Raw genomic sequence first — 24540 nt, 5'->3', positions numbered from 1 at the left:
GAATTTAGGGTTTTATCTCAATTCTCTTTCAGAGAAATGGATTCGAAAAACGAATGATTGTCTCTAAACGGCTTTGAGCTTCTTCGAAGGAAATTACACCTATAGTTTCATGACTTCTTTTTGGCTCTAGGTTTTTTAAATTCCATAGTGGGGATTCATAGTCACTGGAGTCTGGCCAACTTTGATTTTTAATAGTCTTCATTTTGTGGCTGAGCTTTTATGACCAGTGGAAGAGGTACTTTCTCAGAGAGAATATAGCCCTGTGGTATGTCACATACAATTTAGCTCACTGTTAGCATGTAGTCAATTTCTTATAAAAAGTTTTCACTGCTTTGAAGAGTAGTTTTTGTCTTGCTAGTTCTCAGAAGACCTGGAATAGCGCTGGAAACAGTACAGATATTCCATAAAGTACTTGTTGACTCTGGTTAGATTTCATTTTTCAATTCAGCTACCAAACTAGAATAAATATCCAGTACCTCGTCTAATCTGTTTTATCCCTATCTCCTTTGCCAGCAAGTCCGACTCCATGAGTCATGGGCCTAACTTCCTCAACCTGGAGGCTAGGGTAATTTTGCGAACATCAATCATTTCCTTTGGGACAGATACAGATAAAGTGGATAAAATCTGAAGAAGAAAAAATTGAAATAAACATTGCAAATGAACAGATGCCAAGCTCGGAGGGTTGGAAGGTGCGAGTCAGAGGGAAGAATATTGCAGCTCATGTTCATCTATGGCTCAGCTTCAGGAAAACATGTTTGATTACTGAGAGTATATAGTCTAATTCTGGAAGCAGCCATAAATTTAGTACATCAAAAGCCTAAAAAGAGTGAAAGCAAAATTTATAGGAAGTTGGAGTATGACACAAACACAGCAAACTGGAATTGGAATTCAGAATGCCTTGATTCTACTGCTGGCTCTAATAAGTATGAAATAAGTGAACTGGACTATGGTTTCTTGACTCCTGTTCCAATGTGTATGTCACTACACCATCCCTCAGGCTCTCCTTCATTGTTTTTACAGACGGTGTACCAACCCAGCCTAATGTGGCTTGTGCATTTCTCTCATACCATCTCTTCTCTGTTTCCATAGTTTCTTGGGGTTCCTACATTTTTTTCAGTCCCTGCCAACAATAGAGGTCTATGGTTTAATGTGTCTAGGTTCTTTGGCTGTAAGCAACAGAAATAGATCCGGTTAATTGAAACAATATAGGGTTTTATTGGGAGGAAATGGCATGACTAAGAGAACCTAAGGAAAAGCTAAATAACCAAGTTTTAGGAAGAACAATATTCCCAAGCATTTAATTCCCAGGAAGGAGAGGCTGACTGACTGAGCTTAGGTCACATGTCCAGGGCAGGGAGGGGAAGGGGCTCTTTAATTCTCATTTCCATCAAGACTGAGCAATGGAAAAGCAGAATACTTCCTCAGAGGGAAGATGAAATGTTTCCACCAAAAGAAGGTAGTAGGTTCTTAACATGTGCTAAAGGCATTTAATCCTCTGTAAGGGATACAAATCCAAGTAAAACACATCACTTTAATGTCTTGGGTTGTCTGTGGTGATATAACTGTAAAAGTTAATGAACAGTCTACTCTGGTGCTTCAGTCCATTATGGTTTACCAATAATTTTCACACATGAATAAACATTCTTGCCTCCATCAACAACAGAGTCAAATTAGTAACTCCAAGGGCTTGAATTATGATTGAATAAAATCTGACTTTAAGACTTACAAATTAGTCAAAGCAAAGTGAGCTTTGCCTATTTGTTTTATCATCTCATTTTTGAAATCGCTTCTGTAAACCCATTGCATTTACATACTGAGAGCAAGTCTTCTTTCTGAAGAGCTCAGAACACTCGCAGAAATTTTTATTGATCTGCTTATTTTCTCTTGGAGATAATTTGGTTTTCAATAATATTAAACTTAAGAGAAAACTTGTGATAGAAAATTCATGAGCATGGAAAGAAGTGGCAATTATTCACATTTTAATGATGTCATTGAAAAAAACTAAATGTTTACCAGTATAGAAATAATAGCCATCATACTGGTTACTTGTTTGGCTTTTCATTTTAATTTATAATATAGAAAGTTCACTGTTATCACCTTAATCAAAACCATCTACTAAATACCTTCCTGCTGATAGCACTGCTTGGAGTTTGTTAAATAGGCATAATTCTCTCCATTATCACCAAAAATTAATATTTAACAGGAGACCTCTTTTAGATTCTGAATGAATAATCACAACATTTAGGGCCTGCCCATGTAAATGATCTATGTTTAATTTTTTTTTTAAGAGAAGAATGGGGTTCGAAGCAGTGAATTCTGGAGACATTAAAATATGCTGATTTATTCATGTGTATGCCATCTCTTAGATTTGATTTTTAAACTCAGAGCGCCAGTGCTGTCAGTCTCTCAAAAGATGGGCAGGTCTGGAATCACAGCCAATCCTGCTTTTATTCATTTTCTATAGCTCAGAGAAGCATTCTCTCTTGCCAGCTTTATGAAGAATAGAACATAAAATTTCCATTTACCTGCTTGGATGACACTCACTTGGCATTCTTAAAGTGATTTTACCCATAAGCATAATATTAAAATAGAATTTACCTGTATATATAAATCCATTTATATTAATCATGTCCCCAGGGATTTCATAATTCTATACTAATAGTTTGGTTTCCATGTAGGGTAAACATAGACTCTATCCCAGGGTGCATTTTCACAGTGGGAATTGTGTTGTGAGATTCCTGCTGTTTCAGATGGTGCAAATGTATTTAAAACCCCAGGTACCACTTTTCTAAATTCAATGCATTTCCAGTCAGTAGCTGCTGCTGGATCTAGAGGAATGAAACCTTTGCTTGGAATTTAAAAAACAAACTGTAACATCTATTATTTAGTGACTCAATGGCAGACTTCAGGCACGTGAAAGAATGCTCTATACTGGCCATCATTTTCTGTAACAACAGGGGATCTAGGTATATTGTCAATAGCAAACAACAATAAAAACAACATTCTGGCTGACTGGCTGGAGACATGCCTGAACAGATGATTGGCTGTATTAGACAGAGCTCACCGTCTCTGATTGCAAAGTCTAAATGACAATGACCATATCTTAAATATGTGTGTCCCCAAGGTAGTAGTTGGGGCCCCAGTGACTCAGTTTTACACTCCTGTGTATGACTGACAGGTCTGCTGTAGGATTTCGAGGTTACTTCAGTGGCATTTCTCCAATTAACTTCCCTTCCCCCTCCACCATCCCTCACTCTCTTTACATAACTTAGATTTCCATTAACTGTTATCTTCTTGCCACCCCTCCTTGTCACATGAACAACCTTACCAATATAATTTATGATTAGCTTGGTCTCAATCATAAGGCTGATGACTTTGAAAAAGACTCTTAAAAATTATTTCAACCCCTGGAGTAGAGTCAAATACAGGGGCTGGCACATGGTAAGTTTCTAATTGATATGTAGTGATTAATAACTAAAATATTTATCAATATTTTACATCTTTATTAACAAATGGACAATATAAATATATGATAGAAAATATGAAAGGATGGAAATGAGGTTAACTTTTTTGAGCGTAGGCAAACACAGGACAGAGGAGCATGGAAGTCTAGGCATTGGCTCTACTCTCACCTTTTGTTACTTTAGAGACATAGAGCATCTCTCTTTCCTCCACAAATTGTTTTCCATAATAACTATTCAAAATTCAGGTTCATAAAATAGAGACACAATCTCAGTATTGGCTGATTAACCAAGCTGGTGGACTAGAAAATGAAAATACTGAGATCTTCATAGCAGATGACTTGGAAAAGCTAGCGAATGATAAAATAATGAAATAAATACTGCTGTATCAGTTAACAGATAGTTGGTCTCACACCAGTATATCTTTAAGTATTTCTAACCTTCTTTCCCCCTAGATTTGTTGAGACATAATTGACATATAACATGGTATAAATTTAAGACATACACAAGGTGATTTGATACATGTGTGTTTTACAAAATATGTACTACAATATTGTTAATCTATTACTCATATACTTGCATTTTTGTGTATTTGATAAGGACATTTATGAACTAGTCTCTTAGCAGCTTTTAACTATATAATACAATTTTGCTAACTATAGTCACCATGGTGTACGTTATATCCTTGGAAGTATTCAACTTATAACTGGAAGTTTGTACCCTTTAACCACCATTTCCCCTTTTTTTTCTATCCCCTATCTTCTGAAAACCACCATTCTACTCTCCATTTCCATGAATTTGGCTTTTCCAAACTTTTTTGGTTTCACATATGAATGAGATCATACAGTATTTATCTTTTTCTGTCTGACTTATTTCATTTGGCATAATGTTCTGGAGGTTCAACTATGTTGTCAAATGGCAGGATTTCCTTTTTATGATTGAATAACATTCCATTATATATATATATATATAAACATATATATATATATTTCACTTCCATATTCTGATTTCATTTTGAGGGGGTAAATAACCGCAAGTGCGATTGCTGGACCACATAGTAGTTCTATTTTTAATTTTGTAAGGAAATCCCATACTGTTTTCCATAGCAGCTGCACCAATTTGCAGTCTTCCCAGTGCTGTGTAAGGGTCCCAATTTCTCCACATCCTCACCCACACTTCTGGTCTTTTAATTTATTTGTTTTTTAATAATAGCGATCCTGACAGGTCTATGGTGATATCTCATTGTGGTTTTGATTTTAATTTCCCTGGTGATTAGTGATGTGAAGTACCTTTTCATTACCTGTTGTTTATGTATTTGTATGTCTTCTTTGGAGAAACGTCCACTCAATTTTTTGGCCCACTTTAAAATCAGGTTATTGTTTTCTGATTGTTTTTGTTTTTGATGTTGTAGGAGTTCCTTATATATTTTGGAAATTAATCTCTTATCAGGTGTATGACATGCAGATATTTTCTCTCATTCCATCGGTTGCCTTTTCACTCTTTCAAATGTTTCCTTTGTTGTGTAGAAGTCTTTTGGTTTGATACAGTCCCACTTGCTTTTGTTGCCTATGTTTTTGATGTCATATCCATGAAAGCATTGTCTAGGCCACTGTTGTAAGGCTTTTCCTCTATTTTTATTTCTAATAGTTTTAGAGTTTCAGGTCTTATATTAAGTTGTTACTCCATTTTGCGCTTATTTTTGTGTATTTTCCATTCTCTTGCTTGTGGCTATCCAGTTTTCCAAACTACGTTTGTTGAAAACACAACTCTTTTCCTTATTGTGTAGTCACGACATCCCTGTCAAAGATCAGTTGACTGTATATGCATGAGTTTATTTCTAGGCTTTCTATTGTGTTCCATTTGCCTATATGTCTGCCAGTACCATACTGATTTAATTACTGTAGTTTTGTAATATATTTTGAAATCAGGATGTGTGATGCCTCTAATTTTGCTCTTCTTAAAGGCTGTTTTAGCTATTCAGAGTCTTTTGTGGTTCCATGTAAATAAAATACTAGAATTTTTTTTCTATTTCTGTAAAAAAATGTCTTTGGGATTTTGATAGAAATTTAATTGAATCTGTAGATTAAATTGGACATTTTATCAGTATTCATTCTTCCAATCCCTGAAAATAGGGTATCTTTCCATTTTCTTGTGTCTTCTTTATTTGATCAGTGTTTTGTAGTTTTCAGTTTGCAAGTCTTTTAGCTCCTTAGATAAGTTTATTCCTAAGTAAATTATTCCTTTGCTTCTATTGAAAATGGGATTGTTTTCTTATTTTTTGTCAGCTTGTTATCAATGTATAGAAGGACAACCGATTTCTGCATGCTGATTTTGCATCCTTGGATATGTTACACCTCTTCTGGTCCTCATCTTTAAAATTAACAAGGTTATTCATGATCTTTTGTGTGCTAAAATTAGATATCTGTGTTTTATGAAAAATAACAAATATGGTAGTACTTACTGATTTCTTTTGAGAAGGATGATGGCCATTTATTCTCAGAGAATACAGCGGTGGCACACAGGCATCATAGTTAGCACATCAACTGTTGCTTTTTCATCAACAATTGAGGATCAGTCACTGTGAGGACAAAGTACTGCTGGTTTCCACTTCACCTCTGAATGCAAGGACACAGGTATTGAGTTTTGGATAACTTGTATCATCACACCTTACCATGCATTTTAAACAGTCAAATATTTCAGATCACTCTGATTCCCCTAAACACTTACACTGCAAAATATTGAAAGTAAGGAGAGTGAACAAGAAATGCAGAGGGCCAAGATTCCACATAGGAAGTTCAGGGAGTAGGGATCTCTGTGGGAGGCAACGTGGAAAACAGGATATGGAAAAGATTAAAGTCAAGAGCAGGGTCTAGAGTCAACCAGACATGGGTTTGAACGTCTAAGAGACTCAGGTCTCTTATGAACTGTGTAATCCTGCGTAAACCACTTAACTTCTCTAAACTTCCAGTTCTTCACCTGTAAAATTGAGATCTGAATTCTTAGATATGTGATGAATGTTAAGCAGGATGTGAAATACAAAGGACTCAGCACAACATTAAACGAGTGATAAATACTGCTATTATTATGGGCACAAGTGATCACAGAATCACAGCATACAAGCACTCATTATAAACTGTTCCGTTATTCCTGCTGAATTTAAATAACATGTCCCTAATATTGATTTTTTTAAATCATGGTTAATGTTTATGGACTGATTTCTTCTAGTAACAATAGTAATGCTTTACATATGAAGGCTGCAGTAACATTTTTCAAAGCCCCACTAAATGAATTACTTCATTTTGATCGCATTCCAAATGAATGAGTAAAAGGAAATGAAATATTTCAAAAGTCCTTACATTAAGACTTCCTGAACCAATTACCTGGATCAACATTTTCTGGGTACAGATCAGCCTTGGATTTAATTCCTCTCAAATACTCAAAACACTTTTCTAATTATCTGTTGACCATAGAAAACAACTGGCAGTAACTTCATAGACTAGTCAATTTGCACGGGCTCTTTGGAATATACCATTCAGATGTGGCAATCTGTGTATCCGAACATTTCCCAAGTTTTCTGCCTCTAGCACCAAGCTATTGCAACAAGGCTTTAATTACTTTGCAAGTTTCTCCAAATCTTATTTTCTTTTGCTTAGAGCAGATTTTTAAAAAGGAGTTCCATATAAATTAATGAAATAGCAGCTAAGGAAAAAAAGGTTCTTTGGATGTCATTACTGAGGGTTCATTATGCAAGGAAAGGTTACCAGCAATACCAGCAGCCAATAAGAGCATGTCACCATGTCACCAGATAAACAGTCCCTTCTTCCCAGGGACTAGGTTCACACCAGCCAGCAACACACAGTGCAGTGTTCCTATTCAGCCTAACAGATACCACAGTATTTAATTTGGTTTCCATGTGGTAAGAAGACAATTTTGGACCTCTTCTGACGATGATAAATTTAACAGGGGGAGCAAGTGTGCTTTGTAATGTGAATAAATAAGTAAATCACAAATTGAATACATATTGAGGGCCTGTTTTGTGTTAGGTGCTCCAAGGGAGTCATAGTGAGTAAGGCAGCATCCTTTTCTTGGAAGAGCTTACTTTCCAGTAGGAGAAAAAAAATCACATACCAAATACTGTAATACAAAGAACAAGATGAAAACGCAATAAAAGTAAAACTGAGTTTTAATTAATATCTACTATGTACCAGGCATTGTTCTGAGCAATTTCCAGGCCCTGTCTCAGATGATCTTGTGATAAATCTTGAGAAAGGCAAGGTTACTCCTTTTGTTTTACAGGTGGGGAAACCGAGGCACAGAGAAGTTAAGTAACTTGCTCAAGAGAACTCAGCTAGTAAGTGCTCACCCTAGAATTTGAACTCTAATGGACTCCTAAACTTATGCTTTTAAAGAATACATTAAACTGGGGACAGAAAAGATGCCAAGGGAATTGAGAAGATAAAGAGATTATTTTCAGATAAGCCTCAGAGTCTCCATTTATAAAACGGGATAATATGATGCCTGCATTGTACGGATGTTATAAGATTAACCAAAACAATATCTGTAAAGTACTTCAACGTGAGACTGAAGTTTCCCCCAACCACACAGCCTGGGTGTCAACCTCTCAGCACTTGGCTGAACAGGTTTTGCCCAGCTGGGGGCATCAGCACTTATCCTAGCCAAAGATATCCCCTCCAGGCTCTAAGTGTGCTAGGACACAGCTGGACACAGACCAGATTTCAGGGGCAGTGGAGGAAGTCCACACTGTCCTGGGCATGTATCCAGGAGAGCACTCCATGATATTAGCTACTGTTAGTGTGCCAACTCCAGTCTACCATCTGATATGGTCTGTAGACACCAGAATCCAAAATCCAGCTCTAAAGGGTCCTGGAAGCTTCTCTCACTGCTGAGTTGAACGGTTTCAAGAAGAAACTTTAGAAGTGCCATTACGATTTTTACATCAAATTAAGTTGATCCAGACAGATATTTTCAAATGAAAAATAACATCTTTCTTAAAGTCTTTTTAGAAAAAAGCAGACTATAAGTAAAAATGAATAGAGGAATATATTTTTCCTTGGATAATAATAACTACCTGTAATTACAGAGGGGAATGCCAGGATACAGTTGTTAAAATATTAAATTTCTCAAATCATGATACAGCGCACTCTCCTGGGGTAAGTCCTATTCTGTACATGAGGGTACTACTGTACAATTGTTAACATAGGAGAAATGTGATCAATACGTTTTCATACTACTACATTAGTCACAAAATCTAGCACTGGGATTTAAAATAATCTCAGAAGTTAGCTGGAAAATCAAAAGAAATGGCAAAAGTATGACGGGAGTAATTATTTCAGAACTCAAAAGAAAATTAAGATTTTCTGACATACAAATCTACTAGAAGAGACCAGATGTTTAAGAAAACCAAAAAAAAAAAAAAAATTAAAGACGTCATTCTAAACATTCCACCAGCTGGTGTCCTACAATTACCCAAAAGTATACCCTTTTCCTCAAAACACTGAGGACTGGGAATGCGATGGTTTGTTCGCATCATGATTCTTATGTCTGTATTTTGCAATTCGTGAAATTTTTAGTCTCTTCGTCTCAAAGTAAAAGTGCAGCTTAGCTTTGAAATCTGACAGTCTTTCTCTCTCTCTCACACACACACACACACACTTTCTTCTAAATGGAAAATCTTATTAGAATTAAACTGTATGTCAAAATGTCATTATGTTTAGTTTCACTGTATCTTCTAAAGAATGGTCATTCCCATAGGTAACTTAAAATTTTTGGTATTATTAATGACTATAGTAGTCTGAATAATAACCCACCAAATATGTCCCTTCTTAACCCAGATACCTGTAAAATATTACTGTACATGACAAAAGGGACTTTGGAGATGTGATTAAGTATCTTGAAATGGGGTGATTATTCTGGATTCCTTGGTGGACCTAATGCCATCCCAAGGGTCCTGATGAGAGGGAGGCAGGAGGTAAGAGAGGAAAAGTGCACTGATGACAGAAGCAGATTTAAGAGAAAGAGAATCTGAAGATTCTGTGCTGCTGGCTTGGAAGATAGAGGGAATGACCATAAACCAAGGAAAGCAGGTTGTCTATAGAAGCTGGGAAAGGCAAGAAAATGGATTCTCCTTTACAGCTTCCTTTAGAGCCTGCTGACACCTTACATTAGCCCAGTGAGACTAATTTTGGACTTCTGACTTCTAGAACTGTAAAATAATAAATTTGTGTCATTTTAAGCCACTATTTTGTGACAGTTTGTTATAGCGTCCATAGGAAACTACTACAATGACTACTACCAAGTAATTGTAATGACTAGGTGTAATTACTGGTAATTGATGGGTTTATTGGCCCAGAGCAGAGTAGAGAGTGAGCTTACTGACACACACAGGTTTTATTCATTTAATGTGCACCATTCCTCTGTTGGATCTTACCGAAGCACTCGAGTAGAATCCAACAGTATGAGATGAAATCCACATTATAATTTTATTTCCTTTTGAGACGCATGTTTTTGTGGCATATCAAGAATATCTTTTCCTAACCCGATGTCATAAAGATTTTTTTTCTTTCTTCTAAAATTCTTGTAGATTTATTGCCTATATTTAGATCTATGATCACTTCTGAGATAAATTTTGTGTGTGGTGTGAAATAGGGTCTAAATTAATCTTTTTGTATGTATATATCTAATTGTCCCAGCACCATTTGTTGAAGGGAGTATCTATTGCACCAACGATTACTCTGGCACTTTTGCCAAAAATCAATTGACTATAGCTATAAAGGCTTATTTCTGGACTCTCAACTTTGTTCTATCGAGCGATATGTCTCTCTATATGCCAGTACTGTTTTGATTACTGCAGCTTTACAGTAAGTTTTCAAATTGGGGGTTGAAAGTCCTGGAACTTTATTCTTTTTTTTTTTTCAAAATTGTTTTGCATAATATGGATTCTTCACATTTCTATATAAATTTTAGGATTGGCTTCTCAACTTATGCTAGTATTTTCAAAAGAATTGTGTTGAATCAATTTAGGGAGAAGTTTCTCCTATTTCTTAAGCCTGGCTTGCCCTAGGTTTAGATAGAACTACATGTACTCAGTCATCTAATTAATAGTTGGCACCTCTTGGGTCTTACTGGTAGGACGGAGATGTGAAATCTTTTCCTGGAAGAAACTTCCATCTTTCAATTACTGATTCACTCTGCTTAAATCACGTACCAACTTGGCAGGAGTAGCTATCCATTCTGCCTTTTTTTCCCATCTGGTACCTTTCCCATGTCTACTCAGCATGCTTCAGTCTTATAGCTCCATTCCTACTCAGTGTTCTCCCATTTTGGCCTTGTGCCCCATTCACTTTCAGACGCTCCATTCTGCTCTCCTCTCCCAAGAGAACAGTGTGGTTCCAAGTCCTGTGATTCACAATCCCTTCATAATCAGGTGAGCATTCTCCTCTGCCTACTCTCATCCAGAGGACAAAAGAGGCGATTGTAAAACAGTGGATTCAATTTCAGAAGATGTGGTTTCTCTTCCTGACCGTGTCATATATGGACTGTGTGACCAAAGGCTGGTTATTAACTTCCTACATCAGCTTCCTCATTCTGAAAATGGGAATACTGGTAACTCTCCCATCAACCTCACATAGTTGCTTGAGAGCCTAAAGGGGTAACATATAAGAAAGTTAATTAAAAGCAGCAAAACACATGAGTATAAGAGTACATTAGCATTTAACTTACTTTTCTTCTCACCTAGATTATATGATATCATTATATTTCTGTGCCATCTAACATACTATGAGGTGCATAGAAGAGGCTCCATAAATATTTCACCTGAAATAATAAAAATCTGTGAAGTAGTTAGCAATAATAATTTGGACCTGGGACAGGACCATGAAATTTGTGTTAGCACGTGTGTGTGGAGGGGGCGGGGAGAGACAGAGACAGAGACAGAGACATAGAGAGAAAAAAAGACAGAAAGAGATACTTTTTTTCAGTTAACATCTTAAGAGACCAACATCTTATGGAACAAACATTGATAAAGTGAGTCTTGAAAATAAGCATAGAAAAACTGAAGCCTCAACCTGGAAAAAGTCTCATGTTGAAGCTCCATGTTGGGGGTTTATAGTCAAAGATGGTCATCCCCTACTCCCACCAAAAGAAGAACAGTTTTTATAAAAACATGAAAGAACAGTTCTTTGGCTTCACGTCGTAGTTCTTCAGAAACACAAAAGGGTATAGAAGACGGAGGAGAAAGCTGTAGCAAGATATCGGTTCCAATCTAATCTCAGAACCCAGATCTCTAAGATTTCATCAGAGATGGCCCCCAAGTCTAGGTGCATGTCACCCCAAGTCTCAGAAAAGACGTCTTTTCTCTCGTCCTCTCTTCACATCCAGACAGACATGTTCTCCAGAGCTCTGCATGCCAGGTCTCATTCCCTCTTCCTCCGAAGTGCTGCCTTGAGTCAGCCTCAACTTTACAGGATCTGCCATCTTACACGGGGCTTGGTCTGGCTAAATGCTTGTTAAGTTGACCCCCCAGACCTTCTTCTCTTCCTCATCTCTTTTCTTCCCAAAGACCTAAGTTTCCTTTCATCACACATAGGTGCTTACTCCGTGCAGGCACTGTGTAGAGCATTAAAAATATATTAATTCAACTCTGTGTAGGCCCCTGCTATTGCCCACCTTTCCTGGAAGAGAGTAACCTCTTGCTGAGAAGTGCTGTGATCTTAAACTTCAAAGAGCTCCCTTAGCCTCACAACTGTGGTCAGAAGAAAGCTAGAGTGTATGTCACACCCACTCAGCCCCAACTCTCCCACATCTTTCTCCCATGACATCCACAGGGCTTATTATTTCTCTTGGGAAAGTGCGGTTTTCACTAGTTACCAGGGTAAAACACTGGCTAACGATGACAAGGATACATAGTGAAAGTAAGCTGGCTGTGCTGCATTTTCTGGCTAATGAGTCCACCCGGCGTGGGGTGGGTGGCGACTGCTGTCACAGCAGCCTCGGGAGGAGAAAGTTACAAGGGTTCAAGGACATGGATTCGCCTCTCTTGTTTTCACAGGTGGCTCAGAATGACCGAGGAAGTAAAATACAGTCCCCTTCCCTGGTCTTCTGCCACTCTCCCTCCCTGTCCCTGACAACATCGCATCTGCTACAACCAGAGAACTAGCCAGTTATCATTTCATCATTGATCCCTTTCATCAACTACCCTCCATGGAAGAGACTGATGGTTCTTACATAAAACCTGTGATGAAAAGCAATAATAAAACCTTTGTGGGCATTCATCCTACACACATACACTGAGATCCCAGTTCCATGCTAAATGCTGACTTTATGAAGAGAAGGATGCTGTTTCTCAAGAGCTTTAAAATGTAGAAGATGAGACACACAAAAAAACCACCTCTGTGTAGTGGTTGAAGTGCTGTGGCGGAGGGACGCACACACGCCATGAAGGCACAGAGCACGGACCTGGGGCGCTGAGACCATCTGGAGCGGAGGCATGGCCAGGCGGGGTTCTCTGGTAGGAAGTAATACTTGAGATGAATCTTCATGAGAATGAGGACCAGGAGGAAAAGGAGAGACGATGTATTCTAGATAAAACGAATAGCTGATATAAGTAGAGTTTGGAGTTTAAACTGTTTTTTTCAGATTTCACCTGTTTTCTCCTTTTTCTATAGTATTGTTAAAAGACACATCTCTGCATCTTCTAAATCACGCCAATCATATTTATTTTGTTGTTTATAGCAAAACTCAAGATGATTAGCCTTATCTAAGGTTTTATTTCTATTTCCGTCAATAGGAAACAAATGCCTCATTAGTACAAAAACTGTCTGGCAATTAAGAACTCATGACATGGCATCATGTCATATAGGAAATAAGAATTCTGATTTCGTCACACAAACTCTATTCTCAGAATCATGGTAGGAATTAGGGCAGGATTCGTTTCAGGGATCTGAGATGGCATGCCTCCCTTGAGAGGCACGGAGTGGTTCAGAGCGTGGAACTCCAACTCTGCTACTAACTCTGTGACCTTGGGCAGGTTACCGTCCCTGTACCTCAGTTTCCTCGTCTGTGAAATGAAGATACCAATAGCACTTATCACATCAGGCTGTTATGGGGAATGGATACAGCCATGCGTGCAGAGTGCTCCAGATTATTCCTACTGCATGGTCAATGCCATAGAAGTTTGTTATTATTATTATTACTGCTATTGCTATTATATCAGCATAACACCATTTTGTTTGCATGTTGCAGCATATTTTTGGTGCCTTTCTCATTTGAGATCAGTTACCTATTTGGATCCCAGAGCATTTGAGGACTGGTGTTTCCTTCGTTTTCTGAATGGAGTGGGTGTGTGTGTCCTCCCAGCAGAGCATACAGAGCTAATAAATTTTTTTTTACTTGCCTGCTCCTCAAGTCGGCATCATCTTCGTTGCAATGATACCAAGTTTCATACAACTGCAACGACGTCATTAGATGCAAATCTAAATTCTTTCCACAAAACCAAGCCTGAAACATGTATGAACTGAAACCTCTAACATACAGAGCAACCTAGCATACTGTTCGCAAATATACATTTCCTTGGCTTTTTGTAGGTCCTTTACTTTTAACAGTCCCTTGAAATTGGAAGTAATTCCCATGCATATATGAGAAAAACTGAAGATCAAAGAACCTAAGTGACTTAATATAGGTTATAGAACTCAATAGTGGCAAAGCCAGGACAATGGATTAGGAGTCGCTGCTCTTAGACCAGAGCTTTCCTCCCTTAATCAAGCTGCTTGTCGATTTCAGTGCGTGAAAGAAACACATAGGACGACACCTTGTTACCAAGAAGCCACGAGTGCCCTCAAACTAACGGTGGAACAAGTTGGTCAGCTGGGAGATAAACTTCCTAGAAAATATCTTTGGTTTGGAGCAAAAGTTCTAGGAGCCAAATACACCATACACTATAAAACTTTAGCTCTGGGGATTTACACTGCAGCTTGGCTGCTGAGATGACCTATTTGAATAACAACTGTCAGTGATTAGAAACCCTGAAGATGGTAAACAAACAGATTAACCACTTTAATTATTTGAAATAAATACCTACAATCTGATCCTCTGGTATTGCACAAAAATTAAAGATACAGGGGAATAATCTGTTTATTTATTTCTTATACTGTTTGTGAGTCCCTGTAGCACTGATCTCATCTGCCTTTGCAAGTGCGGCAAGGGTTTACTAACATTTTCGTGAATTCATTAATTTAATCAATATTTCATGGAGTCTCTACCACGTATGAGTTATACAGTTAGGCACTGTATAGGGTCTACTAGATGGTGGGGATGCTGCAGATACTAAAGTGACAACATAAGGTTGACTATGAAAGATATCACATGAAATCATTCTGGCGATTCGTGTGTAAGAACATTCCCCCAGTCCAAACCCGGTCCTCTTCCACTGGTTCTACTACCTTCTATTCTATTATTGAAGCCAGATTCCAGGAGGCACCTTATCTTTTCTCAATTACTGCAAATACAGTCCTGTATTATGTCCTATTGATATTACCTCCTAAATTGGTCTCAAATCTGTTTGCCTCTCTCCACTTCCACCATCACCATCACCCCTTGAGTCCAAGCTACCATCAGCTCGTGCCTGGGCTACTTCAACAGATCAGTTGCATCCACTCTTGTTATCATTTACAACTGATTCTCACCCTGCACTCAGAGTAATCTTTCTGAATGGCCAATTTGATTATTTCACCTTTCTGCTTAAAATACTTCAACAGTTCATCTTATGATAAACATGAAAACCCATGACATGCCCTAGATATCCCATAAAATTTGGTTCTCCCTGTTTCTCCAGCACCAGGCTTTCTTCCAGCTGCACCCACTTTCTTGCATTTCCTCAGGCACTTTGTGCTCATTTTTGCTGCCAGACCTATGTACAGGCTGTTCCCTCTGCCTAGATTATTCCCTGTCCTCACCCTCACCTCAATCCTCATCAGCACCGAGATCTCAGATCAGTCAGGAAAGCCTTCCCTGGCCTTCCTAGTAGGTTAGTTAGTTCGGTTGTGTATTTTGCCTTTGAGCCTCTTAGCCCAGTTACTATTTCGAGATTGATTATGTGGTTCTATATTTGCTTCCGTCACTGAACTCAAGGTATGTGAAGGAGACATTACCTCTCTTGGTGTACCTCTTCTGTCACTAGCAAGGTAGATGGCACACAGAAGTGTTCTCTAAAGAAAATATTTGAATGAATGGATGAATGGATAAATGCAAGAGTTCAAAGAAGGAAGGGAGGGAGCGGAAGAAGGAAGCATGAAGAGGGAGAGAAAGATTTAGTTAATGTGACAATGGTGTCCTCTGTAGGAGAACATAGTTGTTTTTGGCCTGGACTTTGACGGACAGATAACATTCTAATAGATATTGTTAGAAGATTTTAGGCAACAGAGGTAGCATGAAAAAGATGCAGAAATAAGAAGATACAGAATGTTCTAGAACATTTGATACAGTTTTGAAGAGTAGGTAGAGAGAAATATAACTAGAAAGATAGTTAATGTAACAAAAGGCTTGACTAATGTGCTAGCCTACAGAAGATGGCCTGTGTATGGTAGGAATGTGGAGGAACTGAAAGTTTCCAAGCAAGGCTGATGCATTGGATAATGGTTATGATACACTGACAATTTGAGAGGTAAGAAAATTAATCTAGTTGGTCCTTGGAGGATGAAAGGATCATAAACAGGGAGAATCATCAGGAGGTTGCTACATCAGCTATATTACGAAATGATAAAAACACTGACTGGGAATGAAGAGTGAGGGCCTGGGTGAGAATGTAAAGGTTGTGGTGCACGCCGCAGATAGTATGAAGGGAGGATGCAGGGATGTGTGGGACTGGACAACTAACTCCATATGGAAAGTCAAGAATCAACTGTCCTATAAGCTCTGTGAGGGGAGGCCCCACATCATGCTCATTGGTTGGTTTTAGTTTTCTATTGCTTCTGTAACAAATTCCTACAAGCTCAGTGGTTTTAAACAACATAGATTTCACATCTCCCAGTTCTAATGCTCAGAAGTCTAAACTGAATTTCACTGGGCTAAAATCAATGTATCAATAGGATTTAGTTCTTTTTGGAGATTCTACAGTGGAATTCATTTCCTTGCTTCTTTCAGCTTCTAGAAGCTGCCCACACTCCTTGGCTTGAGGCCCTAAATCATTCCAAACCTCTGTTTCTGTCATCATACTGCTTTTTTCTGACTCTGGTCCTCCTGTCTCTCTCATATGGGGCCCCCTGTGATTATATTCAGCTGACCTGGATAATCCAGGATGATCCCCGCCTCAATGCTGAATTTCATCACATCTCCAAAGTCCCTTTCGCCATGTAAGGCGGAATAGGTTCTAGAATTAGGAACTGGGGGAGCATTATCCCGCCTACCACAATGCAAATTCTCCTCACATCCATCTCAGTGCCTGTGTCTATCGCATAGAAGAGCTCAATAATGGTTTCTGGTGACTGAGATGATGTTGGTAAAAATGTGTTAATTGTTTAGAAATTTTGAGGCCAGATGAAGTGTATAGTTGAATGCAACCTAAAAGGGTCTGTAGAAAAGAGGTACTTTGTACACATTCAGTTAGAGAAGATGCAGATGAGTGAGCTGCTTCCAGGAACTGCTGATACTTTGAATTATTGTCACTCTTTGGTCTATAACCTCAGGTATCCAAAGTGTGATGGAAAATTGAAGTGTCTCTGAAACATGTCATTGTCACTTTATAGAAAGCTCAGAACCATTCTCTTTTACTTTCAGCCCATAGCTGAGTTTTCAGACTGGTCACGCACCTGTGCTCATTCACTCACTCAGTCATCTACACATTTTTGTGGGAATATTCCTACATGACTGCATCTGTTCTTAGTGCTAGGAGATTTAAAAGTGCATCTTCTGTGACTAGATTTGGCAATTAGTATGTTAAACAGTCAATTAAACAACAAGTAATTTGTGCGTTCTGGACTCTGTTATAGGTTGTAAAGATACAAGACAAACTGAGTTTCTGCCTCCAAAACAGAACGGACTTGCTTTCTGGTGAAGGTAGACAGACAATACACAGAAAAAAAATAGGGCAATAAGGTCGAATGGCAACTAGGGAGGGACTGCATTCCCTACAGGGTCAAGGAAAGCGTCTGTGAGGAAGGAATATTTGATGTACGCCCTCAATTATATGCACCTGTGAATTTGCCCTTCTGGATTTACAATGCAGATGATTGAGCTTTAAGACACAAATGAGAGAAGCAGGCATTTATAGATTCAATAAATAGGCCATTCTTTTCAATCAATTCCTTATTCACAAAGCATGTAACTTGTATGAGTCCTCAATGAATTCAATCACCCACTCACCTTTCAAGGAAAAGAATTACAAATTCAGAAGCCTTGTTCTCAGACAGATGAATTCAGGGCTGCATTTTCTTCAGCCCAGCTCTCAGCTGTTTGACCTCTATCAAAGGATATACTCTGACTTAACAATGAAAGTTTCTGTGTGTTACATCCTTCCTAGGGCATCCCCTTGTTGGTCTCTTTCAAACTGAGCAGTTTCCCACCAAAGCATTTGAGCCAAACTTTTCTGGGAACACTGATAAAATTATTCATTAGCTAATGGATTCTTAAGATAATTGAATTGAATTTCCCCTTCTCCAATCCAAGTACTAAAACAGAACATTTTTCTTCACAATTTAATTCCAGGGCCCCAGGTCTCAAATCAAAATGAAATAAGAAACTGCTTGTAAACATGACTATTGCTCACATTCATCTTTGTCTACTTGATTCTTTGGTTCAATCAGACATATAGATAGGTTTATATTAGACATTGGACTGCTTAGACAGCAGGAAAGAAGAAAGAAAAAAAGGGAAATAAAATGAAGAAATAGGACGGGGGAAAGGCAGGAAGAAGGGGAGAGGGGGAGAGAAAGAAAAGAAAGTGCCTTTTACATTCTGAGCTTATCTGAGCAGTATCCATATTTTAGGAGTTTTAGGATGCATTGATATTTATGTATCAATATGCTTTGCTCAGAAGGTTAGATTCCCTGCTAGGGCTGAGAGCAATAATACCTTCATATAAACTGATCTATATTCACATTAACAGCAGGTAGGAAAAAAAAAACCCTTCATATTACATATTTGAACAATAAATATTTTCCACATCCCCATCGCTTTTTCTGAAAAACAAAACAAGACAGAAATAATGTTGAGCCATATAGCAATTCCACCCTGATCAAAAATTCCCTTCAGGAGAAAAGACCAGGTGCATACTCTTTCAGCAAACATTTATCAATGTTTAAGAATTATGATTCATCCCTGGGTCCTGAAGGGACTGTGCTAGAGAAAGAAGGAATTCCACCTAAGAGAATAAAGCAGGCAGCAGGAGAGAATAAAGGTTTCATTTTCTCCCCAGAGAAAGAACCCCAGGTTGGGGTTGAGAGGGAGAAAGAGGAAAGTAAACCTGGATCTTAGAGGTACACCGTGGAGACCACTGGGGGATGGATGGAACCTAAGAACTATCAAGGGACAGTCTCAGGATCCTGCAGGCAGGGATCTGGAACCTGGGACCTGAGGGTAGCACAGAGGACCAGATTCAGGAACAAATTCTCAGTGTGCATTATTAAAAACCAAACAAGATGAATTTACCGGTTCACACTGAAGCTGAAGGGAAAAGAAATCCTGAAACTTTTCAAGGATCAGGGGTGATGGTGGACCTAAACTAATAACGTAGTGCCTTTCATACCAGAATGGAAACAACAGGTCGATGACTGCGGGATCTCCATTTTTCCTCCTGCTCCCCTGACATCGCCTAAAGGTCAGTCTTTTCCAGACAGCGTCTGTATGTAGAAAAGTGCTCAAATTGTAAATGGTCAGCTTGATGAATATTTGAAAAGTGAATACACACATGTAACTGGCACCCGCTACCACAAGAAGTGGAATGTTAGCAGCACTTCAGACAACCCGTGTGTCCTTGCTCAGTCATGATTCTCCCCCGACAAAAGCACACACTGTCCTGTCTTCTAGCACCATTATTTCTGATTGCTTTTAAGCTTTATATAAATTGAATTATGTAGCATGCATTACTGTCTTCTTTCACTCAATATGTATTATTTTAGTGAAATTATCCATGCATATACCAATAAACCATTCATTCCCATTGCCACATAATATGCTATTATATAATTGTATCATTACGTATTTACCATTATATTTAGGTTGTTTTTATATTAGTGTTATTAAGGATAAGCCTGCTACGAACATTAGTTTATATAACTTAGTGAACATATGTACATACACTTGTAGGAACATATGTACATCTTTCTAGGAATGGAATCACTCGGGGACAGGGCAGCTTTAGTGAATACTGTCCAACACTTAGAAGCTCATAGCATATGAGAGTTCTAATTTGTGTACTGGCAATATTTGGTATTGTTAGTTTTTCATTCTAGTCATTCCGGTGTGTAGCAAATCATTGTGATTTTAAGTTCTAAGTTCTATTTCCATAATCACTTGCAAGTCTGAGCAGCTTTCCATAATCCTGTTGACTATTTGGATGTTCTGTTTTGGAAAGTGCCTGTTCCACTCTATTGCCTGTTTTTCTAATGAGCTGGGTTTTTTTTTTAATTATTGAGATGTAGGAGTTCTTTATGTGTTCTGGAAACATGTTATCTTCTAGCTTTATGTACTGAAACTGTTTTTTCCTACTCCATGTTTCGACTTTTCATTCTATTAATAAGAATTATTATTTTGATAAGAAGTTCTTGCATAGAATACAATTTATCAAACTTTTCCTTTAGTATTAGTGCTTTTTCTATTCTGATGTGATATCTTCCCCATCCCAAGATCATAAAAATATCCTGACCCCTACTTCACATCACACCCCAAAATCAACTTCTGGTAATATATGGACATAAATCTTTTGCCCACTTTGTATCGGATTATTTATTGGCTTATTTCAAGTTACAAGAATTCTTCATATACTTGAAATGTTAAGCCCTTTGTCAAATAGATGCTTTGCAAATATTTTTCAAAGTATATGACTTGACTTTTCATTTTATTAAACTTGTCTTCTAAAGAACAATTTTTTTAAAATGTTGGTAAGATCTAATTTACTGATCTTTTGTTTTATAGGTTGTGTTTTTCACATCATATTTAAGAAATTATTACCAAGAACAGCCATTAAGATTTCCTCCTATGTTTTCTTCTGGAGTTGGGTACTTGTCACTTTTGTATTTGGAGCTATGATCTGGGTTATTTTTTGTAATACTGTTAGAGGTAAGGGTTGAGGATTGTGTATGGATAATCCAGTTATTTCAGCACAATTTGTTAAAAGGATTATCCTTTCACAGTTGAATTGCCTTGGGACATCTGTCAAAAATTAACTGAACACATATTTATCCGTGTATTTCTGGACTTTCTATTTTGTTCCATTGATCTATTTGTATATTTTTATATCAATGCCACACTGATTAATACAGCTTTACAGTAAGTTTTTCAATCAGATAGTGCAAGTCCTCTAGCTTCTTTCTTTTTCAGAGTTGTTTCAGCTATTCTAGTGTTTTGCATTTTTTTCATAAATTTTAATTAATTAATTAATTAAGTTTTTAAAGTGGAGGTACTGGGGATTGAACCCAGGACCTCATGCATGCTAATGCAATCTTTCACTGAGCTATTCCTGTCCCCCTCTTTATAAATTTTAGAATAAGCTTGTCATTAAGAAAAAAAAAAAAGCCTGCTGAGATTTTGATTGGGACTGTGTTGAATCTTTAGATCAATTCAGGGAGACTTGACATATTAACAATATATGTCTTTAACCCATAAGTACCTCTCCATTTGTATAGCTTTCCTTAAAATTCACCTGTTTTGTAGTCTTCACCCTACAAATCTTGGACATCTTTTGTCAGATTTATTCCTAAGTATATTATGGTTTTGGATACTATAATAAATGGGATTATTTTGAAAATTTCAATTTCCCCTGTTCTTTGCTTGTCTACAAAAATACTATGGATTTTGTGTACTGACCTTGAATCCTGAAACCTTGCCAAAATCACTTACTATTTCAAGTAGCTTTGTTTTGTATATTTTGGGGGGCTTTTCTATGTACATGATCATATTATCTATAAAGACAGTTTACATTTTCCCTTGTAGGATGAAGGCCTTTTTAAAATTTTTGTTTCTTGCCTTACTGCAATAGCCAAAACATCCAGCTCAATGGTGACAGGAGGCATTCTTGCTTTCTTCCTTAATAATATTATGGAGAAAATTATTCAGCTTTTATAATTAAGTATGATTTTACCTATAGGTTTTCATAAACATTCTTTATCAGGTTGGAGGAGTTTCCTTCTATTCTGAGTTTTCTGAGAGATTTTTAAAAAATCATCAATGGATATTGAATTTTATACAATGTGTTTACTTTGAGTTGTCAAATTTATTTTCAGTCTATTAATATGCAAAACACATCAACTGATTTTGAACACAACCAATTTGCATTCCTGGGATAAACCCCACTTGGGTCGTGATATAATATTTTTTGTGTTTTTCTAGATTCAATTTGTTAATATTTTGTTAAGGGTTTATGTACCTATGTTCAGGTGGTATGTTCTACAGTTTTCTCTTCTTAAAATATTTTTGTCCAGTATTGGCACGGTGGGTAATGCTGGCCTCATAAGAGATGTTGGGATGTGTTCCCTCTTATTTCCTGAAACAGATTATGACTCATTTTTATCAAGAAATTTGTCCGTTTCTTCTAAATTATTGAATGTATAAACATAAAATTATTTGTAAATCTTCTTAATGTACTTTTAAATACCGGGAGGATCCAAGGTAATATGTCCTCTTTTATTCCTGATATTGGTCATTTGTGTCACCTCTCTATTTTCCCCTGATATATCTGACTAGAGTTTCATTAATTTTATGGGTTTTTTTCAAAGAATCAGGCTTTAGTATCATTCGTTTTCTCTTGTTTTCTATGATCAAGTTTATTCACTAATCTTTTATGTATGTCATTTCCTTGCTTCTGCTTGATTTGTGAATGACGTGAAAGATGATATTTGCCTTTTCATTAACTGTGGCCATTGGCTTACATGAAAATTGAATCACAAGCGAGCCAGAATAAAACATAGCTTTCATCTCAAATGGCTGGATGTTGTTCAAGTTCCTGGACAACTATTTATTCTTTTAACACTCTGTAAGAATACACTCAGATTAGGGAAGGCATTCCCACAGGTGTTTTATGGTAGCTGAAACTGGCAACTCAAGAGGATGTGACAGGGGATTCTTTGTCTGATTTAAAAAGGAAACATAACCTCTGATACCTTTGCCCAGAAGTAAGAATTAAAAGCTCAACTGTGTAATCCCTCATCTGGTACAGCTGGGAATGGTAATCCCCAGCAAACCTCCAGAGGCTTCAATTTCTTGGCCAAGAAAGTAAATCTAATGATAAAGATGCTCTGCACTGAGATACTAAATGGATAAAGAGTATCACATTTTCAAAGGAGAAAGAAAAAATTTTTTCATAGTTCACTTATAGCACATTTATGAGCAACTCCAGTCAAGTTATCATTTCTCCAAATTTCTCCACAGAGGCTTCAAATTCTAAAGCCGTGCAAACTGGAGATATTTATCTAAGTGCCTTAAGCAACATTCATACTTCTGTTTTTCCCAGAGAGAAGCCGAGACAGGACAGAGGGATCTTTTCTATTGCCTACTGCTGTCATTAGTGCTGGTGTACCTTTAATTATTAGTCCTCTGGTGAAATGGCCTTTAGTGTAAAAGTAAGCACAACAGTGCTTTGCCCAATGTCACCTTGAACTCTCATCTCCATCTGTAAATCTGTGTGATAATGGGAGAAGCAAAGACTTTGGAAATCCACTTACAAGTGAAATGGAGATATGGCTACCCTACTGAAGGCAGTTAGTGTGAAAATATGGGGTCTTGACTTCATGTCTAGCTCCCCGTGGTTTCAGCAGATCCTTACGCTCTTGGAAGGTAGGTAGGTGAGGTAGGTGGGTAGGTGGAGATGGTAGGTCAAGGAGTAGGACACACATAAGAGAGCTGAAAAATGTAAAATTCAGATCTCATTTCAAATAAAGCATAGCTTTAGGAGAGTATTTAGAAAGCATGAAAAAGTGCTTGGACTATAATAGATGTTTTATATAGATATGAGTTGAATCTGAAACTGAACCAAATTATCAATTAACCCCCAGACCCTCCAGAGTCTGGAAAACTTCAAGTGTAGTAAATTAAAGTAAAAAGAAAACCACTTATTAAATGAAAGCAAGTCCTAGTCTAACATAAATCTTTACACGTTCAGGATTTTGGTTTCTATGGAGGTGTATTGTCACTAATTCTCCTTCATATATTATTGATGCTTCTAGAGCCCACTCTTCCCATTGCATTAAAAATGGACATCCAACAAAGTTCTGCTCTTGGCCTCTTGTTTTCCCTCTGTATACTCTGTTCTTCCACAGAGACCACTCTGCTCAGATTTTTATTGATGACAGTGGTCACAAAAACAGATGGGAAGATTTTGGTAAGAAGGATTCAAAGAAGAACTGAGCAGTAGAGGGCACGTCCTTTTGGGAGCTGAGTGGTTGGAGACTAGTGTGCCTTATCAAGGGCTCAAGGAAATTTGGAAATGTTGCTCTAATACCTGGACCCAAGCAGTCATATTTTCCATCATAGGATGTTAGGACATGGATTATCAAAGAAGCCAGAACCTGTTCACTCTCATACTGGGCCAGAGAAAGGAAAGGGTACACACACGAGATCTCCCACCTTTCAAAAAATACTGATTTTCAAATTGTAGCATCAACAGGTAATACGAGGTAACAGTCTCTGAAGTTTCTTGAGATGAGGGCTCTAGTAAGGCCATATTTATATCCCCAGCACCTAGCAAAGTGTCTGGCATATAGTAGGAGATAATTAAATGCAAGTAAAAATCTTGCATCCCTTTTATACTCTGGCAAAAGGAGCGTTTGTGTTACTGTGGAGCTACTGGGTGTGAGCTGTGCTGGATGATGACAGCAGCCCTGGGGAGACCTATGCCCGCTTTCACCCAGCTACAGCA

General features: G+C 37.7%; 1 long non-coding RNA gene across 1 annotated transcript in view; it reads right to left on the bottom strand.

The window, feature by feature from the left end:
* LOC135322778 (uncharacterized) overlaps positions 1–24540 on the bottom strand; it is a 357083-nt gene that overhangs the window by 31953 nt on the left and 300590 nt on the right. Inside the window, exon 4 of the long non-coding RNA XR_010383616.1 lies at positions 5923–6076. This is a non-coding gene — a long non-coding RNA (uncharacterized LOC135322778). The remainder of the gene's footprint in view (positions 1–5922; positions 6077–24540) is intronic.

The sequence above is a fragment of the Camelus dromedarius genome, chromosome 13 (genome assembly GCF_036321535.1).
Source record: "Camelus dromedarius isolate mCamDro1 chromosome 13, mCamDro1.pat, whole genome shotgun sequence".
Taxonomy (NCBI): Eukaryota; Metazoa; Chordata; class Mammalia; order Artiodactyla; family Camelidae; genus Camelus; species Camelus dromedarius.
This window is presented reverse-complemented; position numbering and strand designations above follow the sequence as displayed.